Raw genomic sequence first — 16056 nt, forward strand, 5'->3', positions numbered from 1 at the left:
CACATTAGTAAAAAGAAAGGCAAAAAAACAGAAGACCCAGGAAACTGTGCATTATGTGTTCCGTCCTTTCCAGCAGTCTGGGCCAGCTGCAAAGCTGGTTCAGGCTGCTGGGTCCTCTAAACTGCCAGACTCCGTTTCTGTGGTGGAACGGAGCCAGCATGGGGGATACAGCATGGCGTCAGTAAAAGCTGCAGACGCAATAGATGTGAAGCCCGCCCATCCTGCTGGTAGGGAGGGGCAGGATGGGCTCATGGTGGGCAGCGCGAGTTATGCCCCTGGGTGCTCGGGGGGCGGTTCCCCGAGTACTGTGGGCATTACCGGCACTGCAAGGCACTCCCCTGTGAGGGGGGGGAGTGTCCGGGCGCCGGGATTATCCACAGAGCCTGTGAAGTCGGGTGAAGCAGGTGCTGGCGCTGTGGGAGGAGCTGGGGTGCGCCCGGTGGGGCAGTCCCAGAATCAGGATGTGATAGCAGCCATGAAGGAGAAGCCATCGGCGTCGACCCCAGCAGCGGCTAAGCCAGCACAAAGGGCTTTACTAAAGCCAGCCATACTACAAGTCCCAGCCAGCCCAGAATTTGTTAGTCAGGACAAGAATGTAGGATGTGATATTGATGGGTGTAGTAGTGTTGTGGGTGAGAGGAGTGTATGTGGGAGTGTCAGTGGAGTGAATGTTGATGGGAGTGGTAATAGTATGGCTGGAAATAAAGAGGTTGAGAGTTGTGGTGTGAATGGTGTTGTAAGTGGTTCTGGCTCTGGGTCTGGTCCGGCTGCCCCCCCGGCAGTGACTGCTCCCAGGAGCTATGCTAATGTCGCTGCCGGGGGTTCAGGGGGGTCCCCGTCCTCCGTCCGGCCCTGGGGGCCATTTGCAACAGCGCCTCCTGGAGGCTCTACGCAGGGGTGACAGGTCGATCCAGGTAGAGGGAAGGGGTGAGGTCGACCTGTCTTTCTGGATAGAGAGGCACGGTTTGGGGGCTTTCCGAGAGCGGAATGGGGAGGTGGTCTGGTCCCTCCCGACAACCGGGCAGGACAATAACCGTAGGAATGTGGTCCGTCTGATTTGGAGGGGCGAGGATGCGTGCCCACCTCGCGCTAAAGTGGTTGAGCTCCTCCTTCAGATGGAATTCAGGGCGAGTGACATCTTTGCCCTGATTCACCCCTACGGATCGTCTGAGTTTGATGTCAGTTTCGTTCGGCCGGAGGGGCTCGAACTCTTCTGGTCGAATTACGAAGTGGCAAAAAACGAGCCCGGCTGGCGGGATTTCGCCGTAAAGGCGATTTCCCGTCAGAATGCTGTCAAGAAGGTGACCGTTTTGACCCGTAACGAGTCACTTTCTTGTTATGACATCATGACCTGGCTCGGACGGTATGGGGATGTGACGGACATGCCCAAGAAAAACTTGGATGAGCACGGGATCTGGTCCGGGGCCTGGACGTTTTCCGTCAAACTCAAGCGTTCAGGGAGTACGGTTGCCCACATTCCGTCAGCCGCCTTCCTTGGACGTGATAGGATCCAGGTCTTCTACCAGGGGCAGCCTAAGGTCTGTCACAGGTGTGGCAGCCCCACCCACTTTAGTGCAGCCTGTACTGTACAGGTCTGCGCTTTGTGTGGTGGGGTGGGACATCTGGCCGCATCCTGTAGGCAGATCCGGTGCCACCTGTGTGGTGTCCTTGGGCACCCATTTAGCCGTTGTCCTAGCGCCTTCGCCCGTGCAGCGGCCGCTCCGGCTGAGGAGAGCTGTGAAGTTGCCTCGGCCGGGGAGGGTATGGGCAGGGATGGGGGTGCAACAGGGCTCGTGAGGAGGAAAAAGGGCCCCGCCAAACTAAGGCGGGAGGAAAATCGTAGAAGGAGTAGGGAGCTGGAGAGTGCCCAGGTGACGGGGGTAGCTCTGGCCTCTGCTCCTGAATGCGGCCCTGTAACCGCTGAAGCCCTGGAGGAGGATGTGCTGGATGGGGAGATCAGGAGGCTTCACAGAGAGGAAGGCAATATGGCCGACCCTTCCGATTCCTCCCACTATGAAAGTGTGGATGAGGAGAGTGGGGAGAGGCCTAAAAAGAAAGACAAGGGCAAAAGGAAAGGGAGAAAGAAGAGGTCAGAGCCCTCTGTTCCTTGTACTACGGGCCAGGTTCAAAACGGAAGCCTGACTGCCCCCCCTCTGGTTGACCTGTCAAACCGGTACCTCGTCCTCGATACCATCTCCTCCCCCTCCTTGGCTGGGGGGGGTGAGGGCGAGGTGCCTAGGGAGAAAGAGCCTCTGGGAGGAACTGGGCCCTGTCCTATTGAGGCACCTTCCTCAGAGGGCAGGGCTAGACCGGGGCCGGACGGAGACGGGGATAATATGGATCTATCTGAATCGAAAAAAAGATCCAAGAGTGGTCCTGCCCTCTCGTCTTCTTCGGGGGATGAGGGGGCAAAAAAGAAGGGAAAACAAAAGTAAAGGGTGTGGCCGTCTAATTTAATCACCCTGTATGGCGGCACTCACCCCATTGACGCTGGCATCTATTAATTGTGCCAGCATAAAGTCGGATACGGCTAGATTCGCAGCCTTTGATTTTCTTGGCCGCGTTGAAGCCGACATTTTCTTTTTACAGGAGACCAGGTTGTCAGATCTAGCCTCTCTGGTAAAAGCCAGAAGAGAGTGGAGGCGCGGTCCCTCCCACTGGTCTCTTGCGGCTGAGCCGTATAGTGGGGTGGCGGTCCTTTTTACCGCTCCTGTTGAATGCCGACGGGTTATTGAATTAGAAATGGGGAGGTGCCTGATCTTAGATGTCTTCATGAAGGGACAAGAGCTCCGGCTCATTAACATATACGCCCCGCAAAGTAAGCGGGGCCGTAAAGATCTCTTTATGAGGATTAAGCCCTTTCTTTTTACGAGTCGGCAGGTGATCTTTGGAGGGGACTTCAATAATGTCACGAGGTCCCAAGATAGGAGAGGCTCCAATAGTCCGCTGACTTGCGATAGTGTGGCGCTGATTAGCATAGCTAGAGAAGCTCGCCTAGAGGATGCCCACATCCGGAGCCCCTCGGGCCACGCGGGTTTCACCTATCATCAAGGTAGTCGCAGGTCTAGGATAGATAGGTTTTATTTAAAGGAGGAAGCCGTCTCTTCTGCAGTGTCCGTGGTTGAGGTGGAGTTCTCCGATCACTGTATGATTTTGTTTTCCCTGAATGTTTCAGAAACCCCCCGGATGGGAAAAGGTTATTGGAAGCTGAATTCGTCCCTCCTGGAGGAAGCGGAGATAAGACAGTCCTTTGAGGATTTTCTTCAGAGTCAGGTACCTTTACTGGGCCTATGTAGTAGTAAGTCAGAGTGGTGGGAGATATTCAAGAAGCGGGTTGCGGGGTTCTTCCGCCAGCTCTCGAGCCTCAGGTCCCTGAACAGGTATCGCCTGTATCAGGGTCTGAGGAGGAAACTCGAGCTTCTTGTCTCGACTGGAGGTAGCCAAGAGGATATCTCCAGAGTGAAGTCCTTGCTGATGAGGTGTCAGTACGATAGGCACGCATCTTTGGTTTTTGAGAGGGATTTCGGGAAGTACCGCTCGCCCGACCCTTACAGAAACTGTAAGATGTCAGTGAGTAGTAAAGTCATTTCAGGACTGATTGATAGTACAGGATCTCTGAATCGGTCCAGATCAGGGATCTTGGAGATCGTCAGATCCTTCTACTCTCACCTCTTGGGAAGGAAGGATCTGGATCGGGATGTGATGTCGGGTTTCCTGGCTGAAACCATTCCTGAGCCAGGGGTAGACCCCTCTCTTGGCGTTTTGGCAGAAGAGATCAGGGAAGAGGAAGTGAGACTGGCGATCGAGGGGCTTGCCCCCAAGAAGTCACCAGGTCCGGATGGCTTAACATCTGAGTGGTACAGGACCTTTAAGGAGTCTTTAGCTCCCCTCTTGACTGAGGTATTCAATGAGTGTCTCTCCTCGGGCACTCTGCCAAAGTCAATGAGGAGGTCAGCCCTGATTCTTCTCTCAAAGGGTAAAGATCCCAGCCGTATTGAGAATTGGAGACCCATAGCTCTTCTCAATACGGACAGGAAGCTTCTGGCCAAGATACTGTTTAATCGGCTGGTGAAGTTTGCACCCCGGCTCCTTTCGGAGGCCCAGCACTGCACTGTTCGAGGCCGAAGCACCTTAAGTGCTGTCCTTAGTGTCAGGGAGGCAGTGGAGCGGAGTAGTGCGGGTTTCTGGAAGGGGTACTTGCTGTCCTTGGATCAGGCCAAAGCATTTGATCGGGTGAACCACGAGTACCTCTGGTCCGTCCTCCTGAGATATGGCTTACCGAGTACTTTTGTTAATTGGCTTAAGATCTTGTATGCAGGGGCAGAGAGTTTCCCACTGGTGAACGGGTGGTCTGGCCACTCTTTTGGAGTGGGGTCTGGAGTCCGTCAGGGTTGTCCTTTGAGCCCGCTGTTATATGTGTTCGCGATCGATCCCTTCCTTAGGAGGGTGAGTTGCGGACCGTTGGTGGGAGTCGGGATGAGTTTGGCGGAGCCGGGGGCCATCCAGGGGGTAGTGGCGTACGCCGACGATGTCACTATTTTCGTCTCCTCGAGAGAGGGGGTTGATGTGGTGATGTCGGAGGTGGAACGCTACTCGGAGGCATCCGGGTCTAAGATCAACCGGGATAAGTGTGAGAGTCTCTGGCTGGGAGGGGGGGATCCCACGTTTGATCTCCCGGACACCCTTCCAGGGCCCCAAGAATCAGCAAAAGTCTTAGGCATCACATTTGGCCAGGATGATTATCCCACCAAAAACTGGGATGGTAAGCTCCAGGATGCCACTCAGAAGGTGGACCAGTGGAAGGGTTGGTCTTTGACCCTCAGGGAAAGGGTACACCTGATCAAATCGTACCTGCTCCCCTTGTTTATCTATCTGGGCAGCGTATGTATCTTGCCAGAGGCTTACTACACTAGGATCTACAGCCTGTTTTTTCAACTGTTATGGGGGAACAGGATGAACCTAGTCAAGAGGGAGGTTACGTACCGCACGAGGAGACTAGGGGGTTTATCTATGGTAAACCCTGTGGTGTTCTTAACAAACACCTTTTTAAAAGCTAACATCTCAAACCTCTGGTCAGAGAGGGCTCCTCCGTGGGTACTCTCCTGCAGGGAATGGTTTCGGCCTTTCTTCCAGGAATGGGAGACAGGAGGGCAAGTGAAGGACCTCCGTACGCCCCATGGATATCTTCCGGCTTACGCTACCCCGACTCTGAAGGCGATACGTCGGTGGGGTCTGGGAGTGTGGGAGATCAGGACCCAGTCAAGGCAGTTCCTTGACAAACGGGTTCTGTTGACCCACTTCCAGAGGCCTCTGGCACTCAGGGACTGCCCAGGTCGGGATCTGAGGGTGGGGTTGTACCTTTTAAACATGAAAAGGATCCCCCAGAAGTTTTGGGACTTGGCCTGGCGCTGCTTTCAGGGGAAGCTATATGTAAGGGACAACCTGAAGTGCAGGAACTCTGATGACCGGGGATGTCCCCGAGAAGAGTGTGGGGACACGCTGGAAAGCATGGACCATTTCCTGCTTCATTGTCCCTTTAATATAAGGGTTTACAACCGGGTGGGCGCTTCCATCGGCTGGAGTCAACTTGCCGGCCTTACCTATCCAGAGTGGGCTTATGGGGCATTCAGGACACTGGGTGGCCGAGACCGGGGCACTTTATTCTTAGTTAGTTTAGTGGTTAGGTACTACACGTGGAATGCACGGTGTTTAGTGTCGACCCAGCAGAAAATCCTCTCCGAGGTGGAGGTCTGTAGGAATATCACCGGTGACCTCGGGAAGATCAGGTCTTTGGAGTATGGCAGTCTTGGTACCAGTAGGGCTTCTCTCCTGTGGAGAGGGTTTTCTTTTGATGTGCCCTAGGTACTAGATCTTTTGGGTAGAGTACCTTTATTTTGGATAGGGGAAGTGTGATAGGGATAGAGATAGGGTGAGAGTAGGGTTAGCTTTAATGGAGGGATAGAATTAGGGAGAATTGTAGGGGGAGTTAGGAAAAGAGTTAAAAATTATTTTGGTGTATCAAGTCTGCCATCCTTCTTTCTGGTGGTGGGCTAATGCATGTGCACGCTAGCTTTTTTGTTTTGTTTTAAGCTGATATGGCATGAAGGGCTTACAGGCGACCAAACTTGGGCCTAAAGTGGGTTGTGGTTCAGTGTCTGTTAGTTAGTATGTATAAGTTTGTGTATAAGTTGGTTGGGTGGAGTGCTAGGTGGGGAGGGTGTATTTGTGGGTGGTGGTGTGTTTTCGTGTTTTTGGGGGACCTGACATGGGTCAGTTAAGGACAGAACTTTGTAAACTGTAGAGGAACGGTATGGACTCTGACCCATGTGCAGGAGGGGTGGTGTGGGTGAGGGCACAGTTCGAGTGTAGGGATTTCCTGTATTTTTTTTTTTTTTTTTTTTTTTTTTTTTTTTTTTTTTTTTTTTTTTTTTTTTTTTGTAGGTTTCTGTAAATAGGGTGCATATATTTATGTTTATATACTATAATTTATTAATTTCTATTAGTGATTTTGTATCTATTTGGTTTTGTATCTACATCGTTTTATATTGTCTCATATTATAGTTATGGCAGTCGGACCAGTTGTTGTGTTATGTGTTTTTGTTTATTTATTTAGATTTTTAATTTTTATATTTTTTATTTATTTATTTTCCCCTTTTGTTTTGTTTCCCGAGTATGGATGGTTTTGAGTCACAGCCAGGTAGTGCTAATTTTATGTTTATGTTTAAGCCAAGTTGTGCTGTTTATTTTTATTTATTTATTTCTTTATTTTTATAATTATTATTTATTTATTTTTTTATTTTTTTTTATTTTTTACCCCCCCCCCGAGTATGGATGGTTTGAGTTACAGCCAGGTAGTGCTAATTTTATGTTTATGTTTAAGCCAAGTTGTGCTGTTTTTATGTTCATTTTTGGTATGTGTGTCAGTGTGTTTTTGTTTGTTTGTTTTCTTTTTGCTTTGTAAAGCTGGGCTGGCCGGTTAGGCAGGGTTTTGTTTTTGATTTATATTATAGCTGGTTAAGCTTGTTTTTTGTTGTATTGGATAAGTTTTGTATTTTTATAATAAAAAGAGTGTCAGCAGAGAGCACTTCCTGTGAAACACACCAGTTCAGTGTGAGAAGCGTGCGGGTGTGTCCCTGTTTGAGCTCTCCAGGACTTCCAAGCAGACTACAGAGGCAGGTGTTCTAACAGCTTTTCCCAGGAGGGTGGCAGACTCCTGGGGAGAGCCTCCCTGCATGGAGCCCCGGGAATCTCGGGGCTCCACTTCCCGTTCCAGGCTGGCGGGGGGTGGAGAGAAGCCAACTACAGCCAGTCTTCCGGCCTGTGTGAGAAAATCTAGCAGGGACCGCAGTAATGTGGTCCCTGCTCCCCAGGCAACGGCGAGTAGTGGAAAGGCCACTAGTGGCAGGAAGGCCAAGAAAAGCCTGCAGAATGTTGAGATGTGGGGCAACCGAGACCCGAAAGAGTCCGCGGAAATATATTGCTCCAGGATGACGGCTCGGTTTACAGAGTACGACCGCTGTGGGAAAGAACTAAAGGCAGCCAGGGAGGATTTGCGCCTGGCCCAAAACCTGGCTGACAGGGGTCCCAAGAAAAAACGACCCGAGCTGAGGGTGAGAATACAAGCCCGGAAAACAGAGATTAAGGCGTTGGAAGAAAGGAGAAAGGTCCTTTTGGAAGGCAGTGGACTTTTCCGTGAAAAATTGCTAAACAAGGACAGATTCACCGCCATGAAATCCCCAGGTAAGGAGGTGGTGGATGATGGGGAGAGTAGTGGCGGTGAGGAGGAGGAGGTGGAACAGTCAGAGATTGTCGGAGAGGCTGAGGGGAGGGTGGAGAGTGTGGTGCTGGATGGTGGGGCCCCTGCTGTCTGTGTCACCCCTAGCCCCCCCCTCAGTGAAGACCACCTTGCTGCTGCCCAAATGGTGGCCTTACCTGTGTCATCTGCTGATGAGAGCGAGGAGGACAGTGATGGCGGGGTGCTCCGGGCCATCATCCTGCAGGAATCCCCCACTCATTTCCAGAACTTTTCTTTTGGTGATGATCTGGGCCCTGAAGGAGGGAAGAAGAAAGGGCAGAGGAGCAAAAAGAAGAGGAAAGTGGGAGAAGTCACCCGTTTTGTATTTAGTCCTTTCCAGCAGTCTGGGCCGGCTGAGAAGTCGGTACAGGCTGCTGGGCCCCCCACTCTGCAAGACCCCACTTCTGAGGTGGAGCGGGGCCAGCACGGGGGGTACAGTGTGAAATCCAAGATGGCGGAGGGAGATGCTGAGAAGCCCTCCTGTCCTGTCGGTAGGGAAGGGCAGGACAGGCTTGAAGTGGGGGGCGGTCCCCTGGGCATTGCTGGTGCTGCAGGGCACTCCCCTGTGAGGGGGGGGAGTGTCCGGGCATCAGCTGGACAGTCCATGCGGTCGTTCAGTGCAAGTGCTGACATAATGGAAACTTCCCCTGTGAGGGAGGGGATTTCCTACACGTCACATGGTGAAGGAGGAGGGGCGGCCCTGCTCATGGAAGTGACGTCAGGAGATGGAACTAGTGACATCAGCGGCAGAGATGTGATGCCAGAGGCAGAGTTAGTGACATCGGCACCAGCAACATTACAGTCTATCCCGGCCAGCTCAGCCAAAAGTAAGAGTGAAAAAGTTACTGCACTGAAAGGGTTTAGTAATACCTGTGTGGATGAGAGGAGTGGTAGTACTGTGAATGGGAGGAGTGGAAGTTCTGTGGATGAGAGGAGTAGTGGTGTGAATGGGAGGAGTGGTAGTGCTGTGAATGGGAGGAGTGGAAGTGCTGTGGATGAGAGGAGTAGTGGTGTGAATGGGAGGAGTGGTAGTGCTGTGAATGGGAGGAGTGGAAGTGCTGTGGATGAGAGGAGTAGTGGTGTGAATGAGAGGAGTGGTAGTGCTGTGAATGGGAGGAGTGGAAGTTCTGTGGATGAGAGGAGTAATGGTGTGAATGGGAGGAGTGGTAGTGCTGTGAATGGGAGGAGTGGAAGTTCTGTGGATGAGAGGAGTAGTGGTGTGAATGGGAGGAGTGGTAGTGCTGTGAATGGGAGGAGTGGAAGTTCTGTGGATGAGAGGAGTAGTGGTGTGAATGGGAGGAGTGGTAGTGGTGCAGATGGGAGGAGTGGTAGTGCTGTGGATGAGAGGAATGGTAGTGGTATGAATAGGAGGAGTGTCATGGATGGGAGGAATGATTGTGGTGTAAGTGCTGGTGGCTCTGGTGTGTCGGGGTCTGGTCCGGCTGCCCCCCCAGTCGCCAGGAGTTATGCAAGTGTGGCGGCTGGGGGTTCGGGAGGTTCAGGGAGTTCTTTACCTTTGGAATCTGGAAATGGTCACTTGCAGCGGCGCCTCCTGGAGGCGCTTAGGAGAGGAGAGAGGACGCTCCAGGTAGAGGGAAAGGAGGTGGACCTGTCTTTTTGGGTGGAGAGACATGGTCTTGGAGCGTTCCGAGAAAAAGATGGGGAGATCGTATGGTCCCTCCATACACCTGGGCAGGAGGCTGGCCGCAGGAATGTGGCCCGTTTGGTGTGGACTGGCAATGATGCGTGCCCACAAAGGGGCAAGGTGGTGGAGCTTCTGCTCCAGATGGGTTTCAGGGCTAGGGACATCTTTGCCCTGATTCACCCCTTCGGCTCCTCCGAGTTTGACGTCAGCTTTGTTAGGCCAGAGGGACTTGATCTTTTCTGGTCTAATTATGAGCTGATGAAGAACGAGCCCGGATGGCGTGATTTTGCTGTAAAAGCGGTATCCCGCCAAAGCATGCTGAAGAAGGTGACCGTATTAACCCGTAATGAGTCACTTTCATGCTACGATATCATGACCTGGCTGGGCAGGTACGGGGAGGTGACGGACGTCCCCCGAAAGAATTTTGATGAACACGGGATCTGGTCTGGGGCCTGGACGTTTTCCGTCCGTCTCAGGCGTTCAGGGAACACAGTCACCCACATCCCTTCGGCCACCTTCCTTGGACGCGACAGGATTCAGGTCTTCTACCAAGGGCAGCCGAAGCTGTGTCACAGGTGTGGTGACCCCAACCATTTTAGTGCAAACTGCACTCAGCAGATATGCGCCCTCTGCTGTGGGGTGGGTCACCTGGCAGCCACCTGTGGGCAGATTAGGTGTAACTTGTGTGGTGACTTAGGTCACCCTTTCAGCCGGTGTCCGCGCTCCTTTTCCTATGCTGCGACCACTCCTGCTGGGGAGAGCCTGTCGGTTGCCTCAGTGGGGGAGGGGACCAGCCATGGAGAAGGGGCACCAAAACCAGTGAGGGAGAAGCACAAGACCCCCTCTAAGCTGAGGCGAGAGGAGAAGCGCAGGTTGGAGAGGGTCCAGGAGATTTCCCAGGTGCCAGGGGTAGCTCTGGGTCCCTCTCCAGGCACGGGCTCAGTTGGTCAGCAATCTGAGGTTTTGGGTGAGACTGAGTTGGATGAGGAGGTCAGGAGAATTCGCAGAGAGGAGGGTGAGATTGCCCTCTCCTCCAGTTCTTCCCAATACGAAACAGTGGATGAGGAGGAGGAGGGAGGGCAGAAACTAAATGGTGACCGTAAAAAGAGGAGGAGGAAAAGGGGAAAAAGTAAGGAGGTTCTGTTCCTCTCTTCTGTTACAGCCCCAGACCTGAAAAGGAACATCCCAGTCTCCGACCCTCTGATCGTCCTCTCGAATCGGTATGAGGCCCTCGGGGATACTATCTCGCCTCCTCCTCTTGAGGGGGAGGAAGAGGGGCGGGGAGTGGTGCAGCCTCAAGGGGGCGCTGAGCCTTCCACCCCTGAGGTGGGTTCCTCAAGGGGAAAGGCAACTCTGGATTCCAAAGGTAAAGATCCTGGGATGGATTTATCCCACAGCCTTAAAAGGGGTAAGGGGTCTTCCTCTGACTCAGATGGGGGTGGGGGAAAGGAGAGGAAGAAGGTGTAAGGGATAGAAGGCCGTCTAACTCAATCACCCTGTATGGCGGCACTCACCCCATTGACGCTGGCATCTATTAATTGTGCCAGCATAAAATCTGATACGGCTAGATTTGCAGCCTTTGATTTTCTCGGCCGCGTTGAAGCCGACATTTTCTTTTTACAGGAGACCAGGTTGTCAGATCTAGCCTCCCTGGTAAAAGCCAGGAGAGAGTGGAGGCGCGGTCCCTCCCACTGGTCTCTTGCGGCTGAGCCGTATAGTGGGGTGGCGGTCCTTTTTACCGCTCCTGTTGAATGCCGACGGGTTATTGAATTAGAAATGGGGAGGTGCCTGATCCTAGATGTCCTCATGAAGGGGCAGGAGCTCCGGCTCATTAACATCTATGCCCCGCAAACTAAGCGGGGCCGTAAAGATCTCTTTATGAGGATTAAGCCCTTTCTTTTTACGAGTCGGCAGGTGATCTTTGGAGGGGACTTCAATAATGTCACGAGGTCCCAAGATAGGAGAGGCTCCAATGGTCCGCTGACTTGTGATAGTGTGGCACTGATTAGCATAGCTAGAGAAGCTCGCCTAGAGGATGCCCACATCCGGAACCCCTCGGGCCACGCGGGTTTCACCTATCATCAAGGTAGTCGCAGGTCTAGAATAGACAGGTTTTATTTAAAGGAGGAAGCCGTCTCTTCCGCAGTGTCCGTGGTTGAGGTGGAGTTCTCCGATCACTGTATGATTTTGTTTTCCCTGAATGTTTCAGAGACCCCCCGGATGGGTAAAGGTTACTGGAAGCTGAATTCGTCCCTCCTGGAGGAAGTGGAGGTAAGACAGTCCTTTGAGGATTTTCTTCAGAGTCAGGTACCTTTACTGGGCCTATGTAGTAGTAAGTCAGAGTGGTGGGAGATATTCAAGAAGCGGGTTGCGGGGTTCTTCCACCAGCTCTCGAGCCTCAGGTCCCTGAACAGGTATCGCCTGTATCAGGGACTGAGGAGGAAACTCGAGCTTCTCGTCTCGACTGGAGGTAGCCGAGAGGATATCTCCAGAGTGAAATCCTTGCTGATGGGGTGTCAGTATGATAGGCACGCATCTTTGGTTTTTGAGAGGGATTACGGGAGGTACCGCTCGCCCGACCCTTACAGAAACTGTAAGATGTCAGTGAGTAGTAAAGTCATTTCAGGACTGATTGATAGTACAGGATCTCTGAATCGGTCCAGAACAGGGATCTTGGAGGTCGTCAGATCCTTCTACTCGCACCTCTTGGGGAGGAAGGATCTAGATCGAGACAAGATGTCGGTTTTCCTGACTGAAACCATTCCTGAGCCAGGGGTAGACCCCTCTCTTGATGTTTTGGCAGAAGAAATCAGGGAAGAGGAAGTGAGACTGGCGATCGAGGGGCTTGCCCCTAAGAAGTCACCAGGTCCGGATGGCTTAACATCCGAGTGGTACAGGACCTTTAAGGAGTCTTTAGCTCCCCTCTTGACTAAGGTATTCAATGAGTGTCTCTCCTCGGGCACTCTGCCGAAGTCATTGAGGAGGTCAGCCCTGATTCTTTTATCAAAGGGTAAAGATCCCAGCCGTATTGAGAATTGGAGGCCCATAGCTCTTCTCAATACGGACAGGAAGCTTCTGGCTAAGATACTGTTTAATCGGCTGGTGAAGTTTGCACCCCGGCTCCTTTCGCAGGCCCAGCACTGCTCTGTTCCAGGCCGAAGCACCTTAAGTGCGGTCCTTAGTGTCAGGGAGGCAGTGGAGCGGAGTAGTGCGGGTTTCTGGAAGGGGTACTTGCTGTCCCTGGATCAGGCCAAAGCGTTTGATCGGGTGAACCACGAGTACCTCTGGTCCGTCCTCCTGAGATATGGCTTACCGAGTCCTTTTGTTAATTGGCTTAAGATCTTGTATGCAGGGGCAGAGAGTTTCCCACTGGTGAACGGTTGGTCTGGCCGCTCTTTTGAGGTGGGGTCCGGAGTCCGTCAGGGTTGTCCTTTGAGCCCGCTGTTATACGTGTTCGCAATCGATCCCTTCGTCCGGAGGGTAGATTGTGGGCCGTTGGCGGGAGTCGGGATGAGTCTGGCGGAGCTGGATGTCGCCCAGAGAGTGGTGGCGTACGCTGACGATGTCACCATTTTCGTGTCCTCGCGAGAGGAGGTCGATGTGGTGATGTCGGAAGTGGACCGCTACTCGGAGGCATCCGGGTCTAAGATCAACCGGGATAAGTGTGAGAGTCTCTGGCTGGGAGGGGGAGATCCCACGTTTGATCTCCCGGACACCCTTCCAGGGCCCCAAGAGTCAGCAAAAGTTTTGGGCATCATATTCGGCAAGGATGATTATCCCACCAAAAACTGGGATGGTAAGCTCCAGGATGCCGCTCAGAAGGTGGACCAATGGAAGATTTGGTCTATGACCCTCAGGGAAAGGGTACACCTGATCAAATCGTACCTGCTCCCCTTGTTTATCTATCTGGGCAGCGTATGTATCTTGCCAGAGGCTTACCACACTAGGATCTACAGCCTGTTTTTCCAACTGTTATGGGGAAACAGGATGAACCTAGTCAAGAGGGAGGTTACGTACCGCACGAGGAGACTAGGGGGTTTATCTATGGTAAACCCTGTGGTGTTCTTAACCAACACCTTCTTGAAAGCTAACATCTCAAACCTTTGGTCAGAGAGGGCTTCTCCGTGGGTACTCTCCTGCAGGGAATGGTTTCGGCCTTTCTTCCAGGAATGGGAGACAGGAGGGCAAGTGAAGGACCTCCGTACGCCCCATGGGCATCTTCCGGCTTACGCTACCCCGACTCTGAAGGTGATATGTCGGTGGGGTCTGGGAGTGTGGGAGATCAGGACCCAGTCAAGGCAGTTCCTTGACAAACGGGTTCTGTTGACCCACTTCCAGAGGCCTCTGGCGCTCAGGGACTGCCCAGGTCGGGATCTGAGGGTGGGGTTGTACCTTTTAAACATGAAAAGGATCCCCCAGAAGTTTTGGGACTTGGCCTGGCGCTGCTTTCAGGGGAAGCTATATGTGAGGGACAATTTGAAGTGTAGGAACTCTGATGACCGGGGATGTCCCCGAGAAGAGTGCGGGGACACGCTGGAAAGCATGGACCATTTCCTGCTTCATTGTCCCTTTAATATAGGGGTTTACAACAGGGTGGGCGCTTCCATCGGCTGGAGTCAACTTGCCGGCCTTACCTATCAGGAGTGGGCTTATGGGGCATTCAGGAACCTGGGTGGCCGAGATCGGGGCACTTTATTCTTAGTTAGTTTAGTGGTTAGGTACTACACGTGGAATGCACGGTGTTTAGTGTCGACCCAACAGAAAATCCTCTCCAAGGTGGAGGTCTGTAGGAACATCACTGGTGACCTCGGGAAGATCAGGTCTTTGGAGTATGGCAGTCTTGGTACCAGTAGGGCTTCTCTCCTATGGAGAGGGTTTTCTTTTGATGTGCCCTAGGTACTAGACCTTTTAGGTAGAGTACCTTTATTTTGGTTAGGGACAGTGTTATAGGGATAGAGATAGGATGAGAACAGGGTTAGTTTGAATGGAGGGATAGGATTAGGGAGAATTGTAGGGGGAGTTAGGGAAAGAGTGTAAAATTATTTTGAATGTATCAGGTCTGCCATCCTTCTCCCTGGTGGTGGGCTGATGCATGTGCACGCTAGCTTTTTGTTTTGTTTTTAAGCTGATATGGTATGAAGGGCTTACAGGCGACCAAACTTGGGCCTAAAGTGGTTTGTGGTTCAGTGTGTATAAGTTTGTGTATAAGTTGGTTGGGAGGAGTGCTAGGTGGGGAGGGTGTGCTTGTGGGTGGTGGTGTTCATCTTTGGGGGACCTGACATGGGTCAGTTAAGGACTGGACTTTGTGAACTGTAAGAACGGTATGGACTCTGACCCATGTACAGGAGGGGTGGTATGGGTGAGGGTACAGTTTTAGTGTAGGGTTTTTCCTAGGGTTTTCTATTGATCTTGTAGGTGTTTTCTGTAGTGCATATATTTTGTTTATATTATATTTTATTTATATAGTATATTTAGTAATTTTGTACGTATATTGTGTTATATCTATATTGTTATACCTATATTGTTTCGTATTGTTTCATGTTATAGCGTTATGGTAGCCGGACCAGTTGTTGTGTTGATATGTGATTTATTTTGTTTATTTCAGTTATTTGGTCTGTTTTATGTTTTCTTTGGTATTTTCATTAGTCCCGGATAGAGGATCCAGTTAATTTGGACATTTTGTAAGTGAATGTATGTGTGATATGATTATTTTGATTATTATTATTCTTATTATTATTGCTATTTTTTTTTTTTTTTTTTTTTTTATAAAAAAATATGTGTGTGTGTGTGTATATATATATATGTATATATATATATGTATATATATAAAAAGATTAAAAAAAATATAAATAATGTAAAAAAATAAGTAAAAAAAATATATAAAAAAAAAAGTAAAAAAACATAATAATTATTTTTTTTTTTTTTTTGAGGTTTCTGTTTAGTTTTCTTGTTGCGTGTTCCCAAGTATGGATGGTTTTGAGTTATAGTCAGGTAATGATAACTTTTATGTTTATATTTTGACAAGCCAAGTTGTGCTATTTTATTTATTTATTTATTTTTCTTATGTTCATTTTCGGTAAGCGTGTGAGTGTTTGATTTAGATATTTTGGGCATATTTTAATATCTTAGTATTTTAGTATCTTAGTAAAGCTGGGCTGGCCGGTTAGGCAGGGTTTTGTTTGAGGTTTTGTTTTTGGTTCTAGAGTATTTCTTATTTATGTTATAGCTGGTTAAGCTTGCTTTGTGTTTTGTATTTGATAAGTTTTGTATTTTTCTAATAAAAAGAGTGTCAGCAGAGAGCATTTCCTGTGGAACACAGCAGCCAGGAGCAGTTGGGTGTGTCTGGCTTCCTGAGTTGTCCAGAGAGAGAAGCAGTGATCCCATTAGCCTTTTCCCCAGGAGTGTGGCAGCCTCCTGGGAAGAGTCTCCTGCTATGGAGCCCCGGGCTTCCACTTCCCGTACTAGGCCGGCTGGGGGTGGGAGTGGCTACGACCGATTCCCAGGACCAGGTGAGAAGATTCAGCAGGCTCCGCAGTAATGTGAAGCCCACTCCCCCGTCCGTCGCTGGAAACCGCAAGGCGTCCGGTAAGAAGGTCACAGTTATGTCTTTGGGAAC

The sequence above is a fragment of the Hyla sarda genome, chromosome 10, assembly GCF_029499605.1.
Source record: "Hyla sarda isolate aHylSar1 chromosome 10, aHylSar1.hap1, whole genome shotgun sequence".
Classification (NCBI taxonomy): domain Eukaryota; kingdom Metazoa; phylum Chordata; class Amphibia; order Anura; family Hylidae; genus Hyla; species Hyla sarda.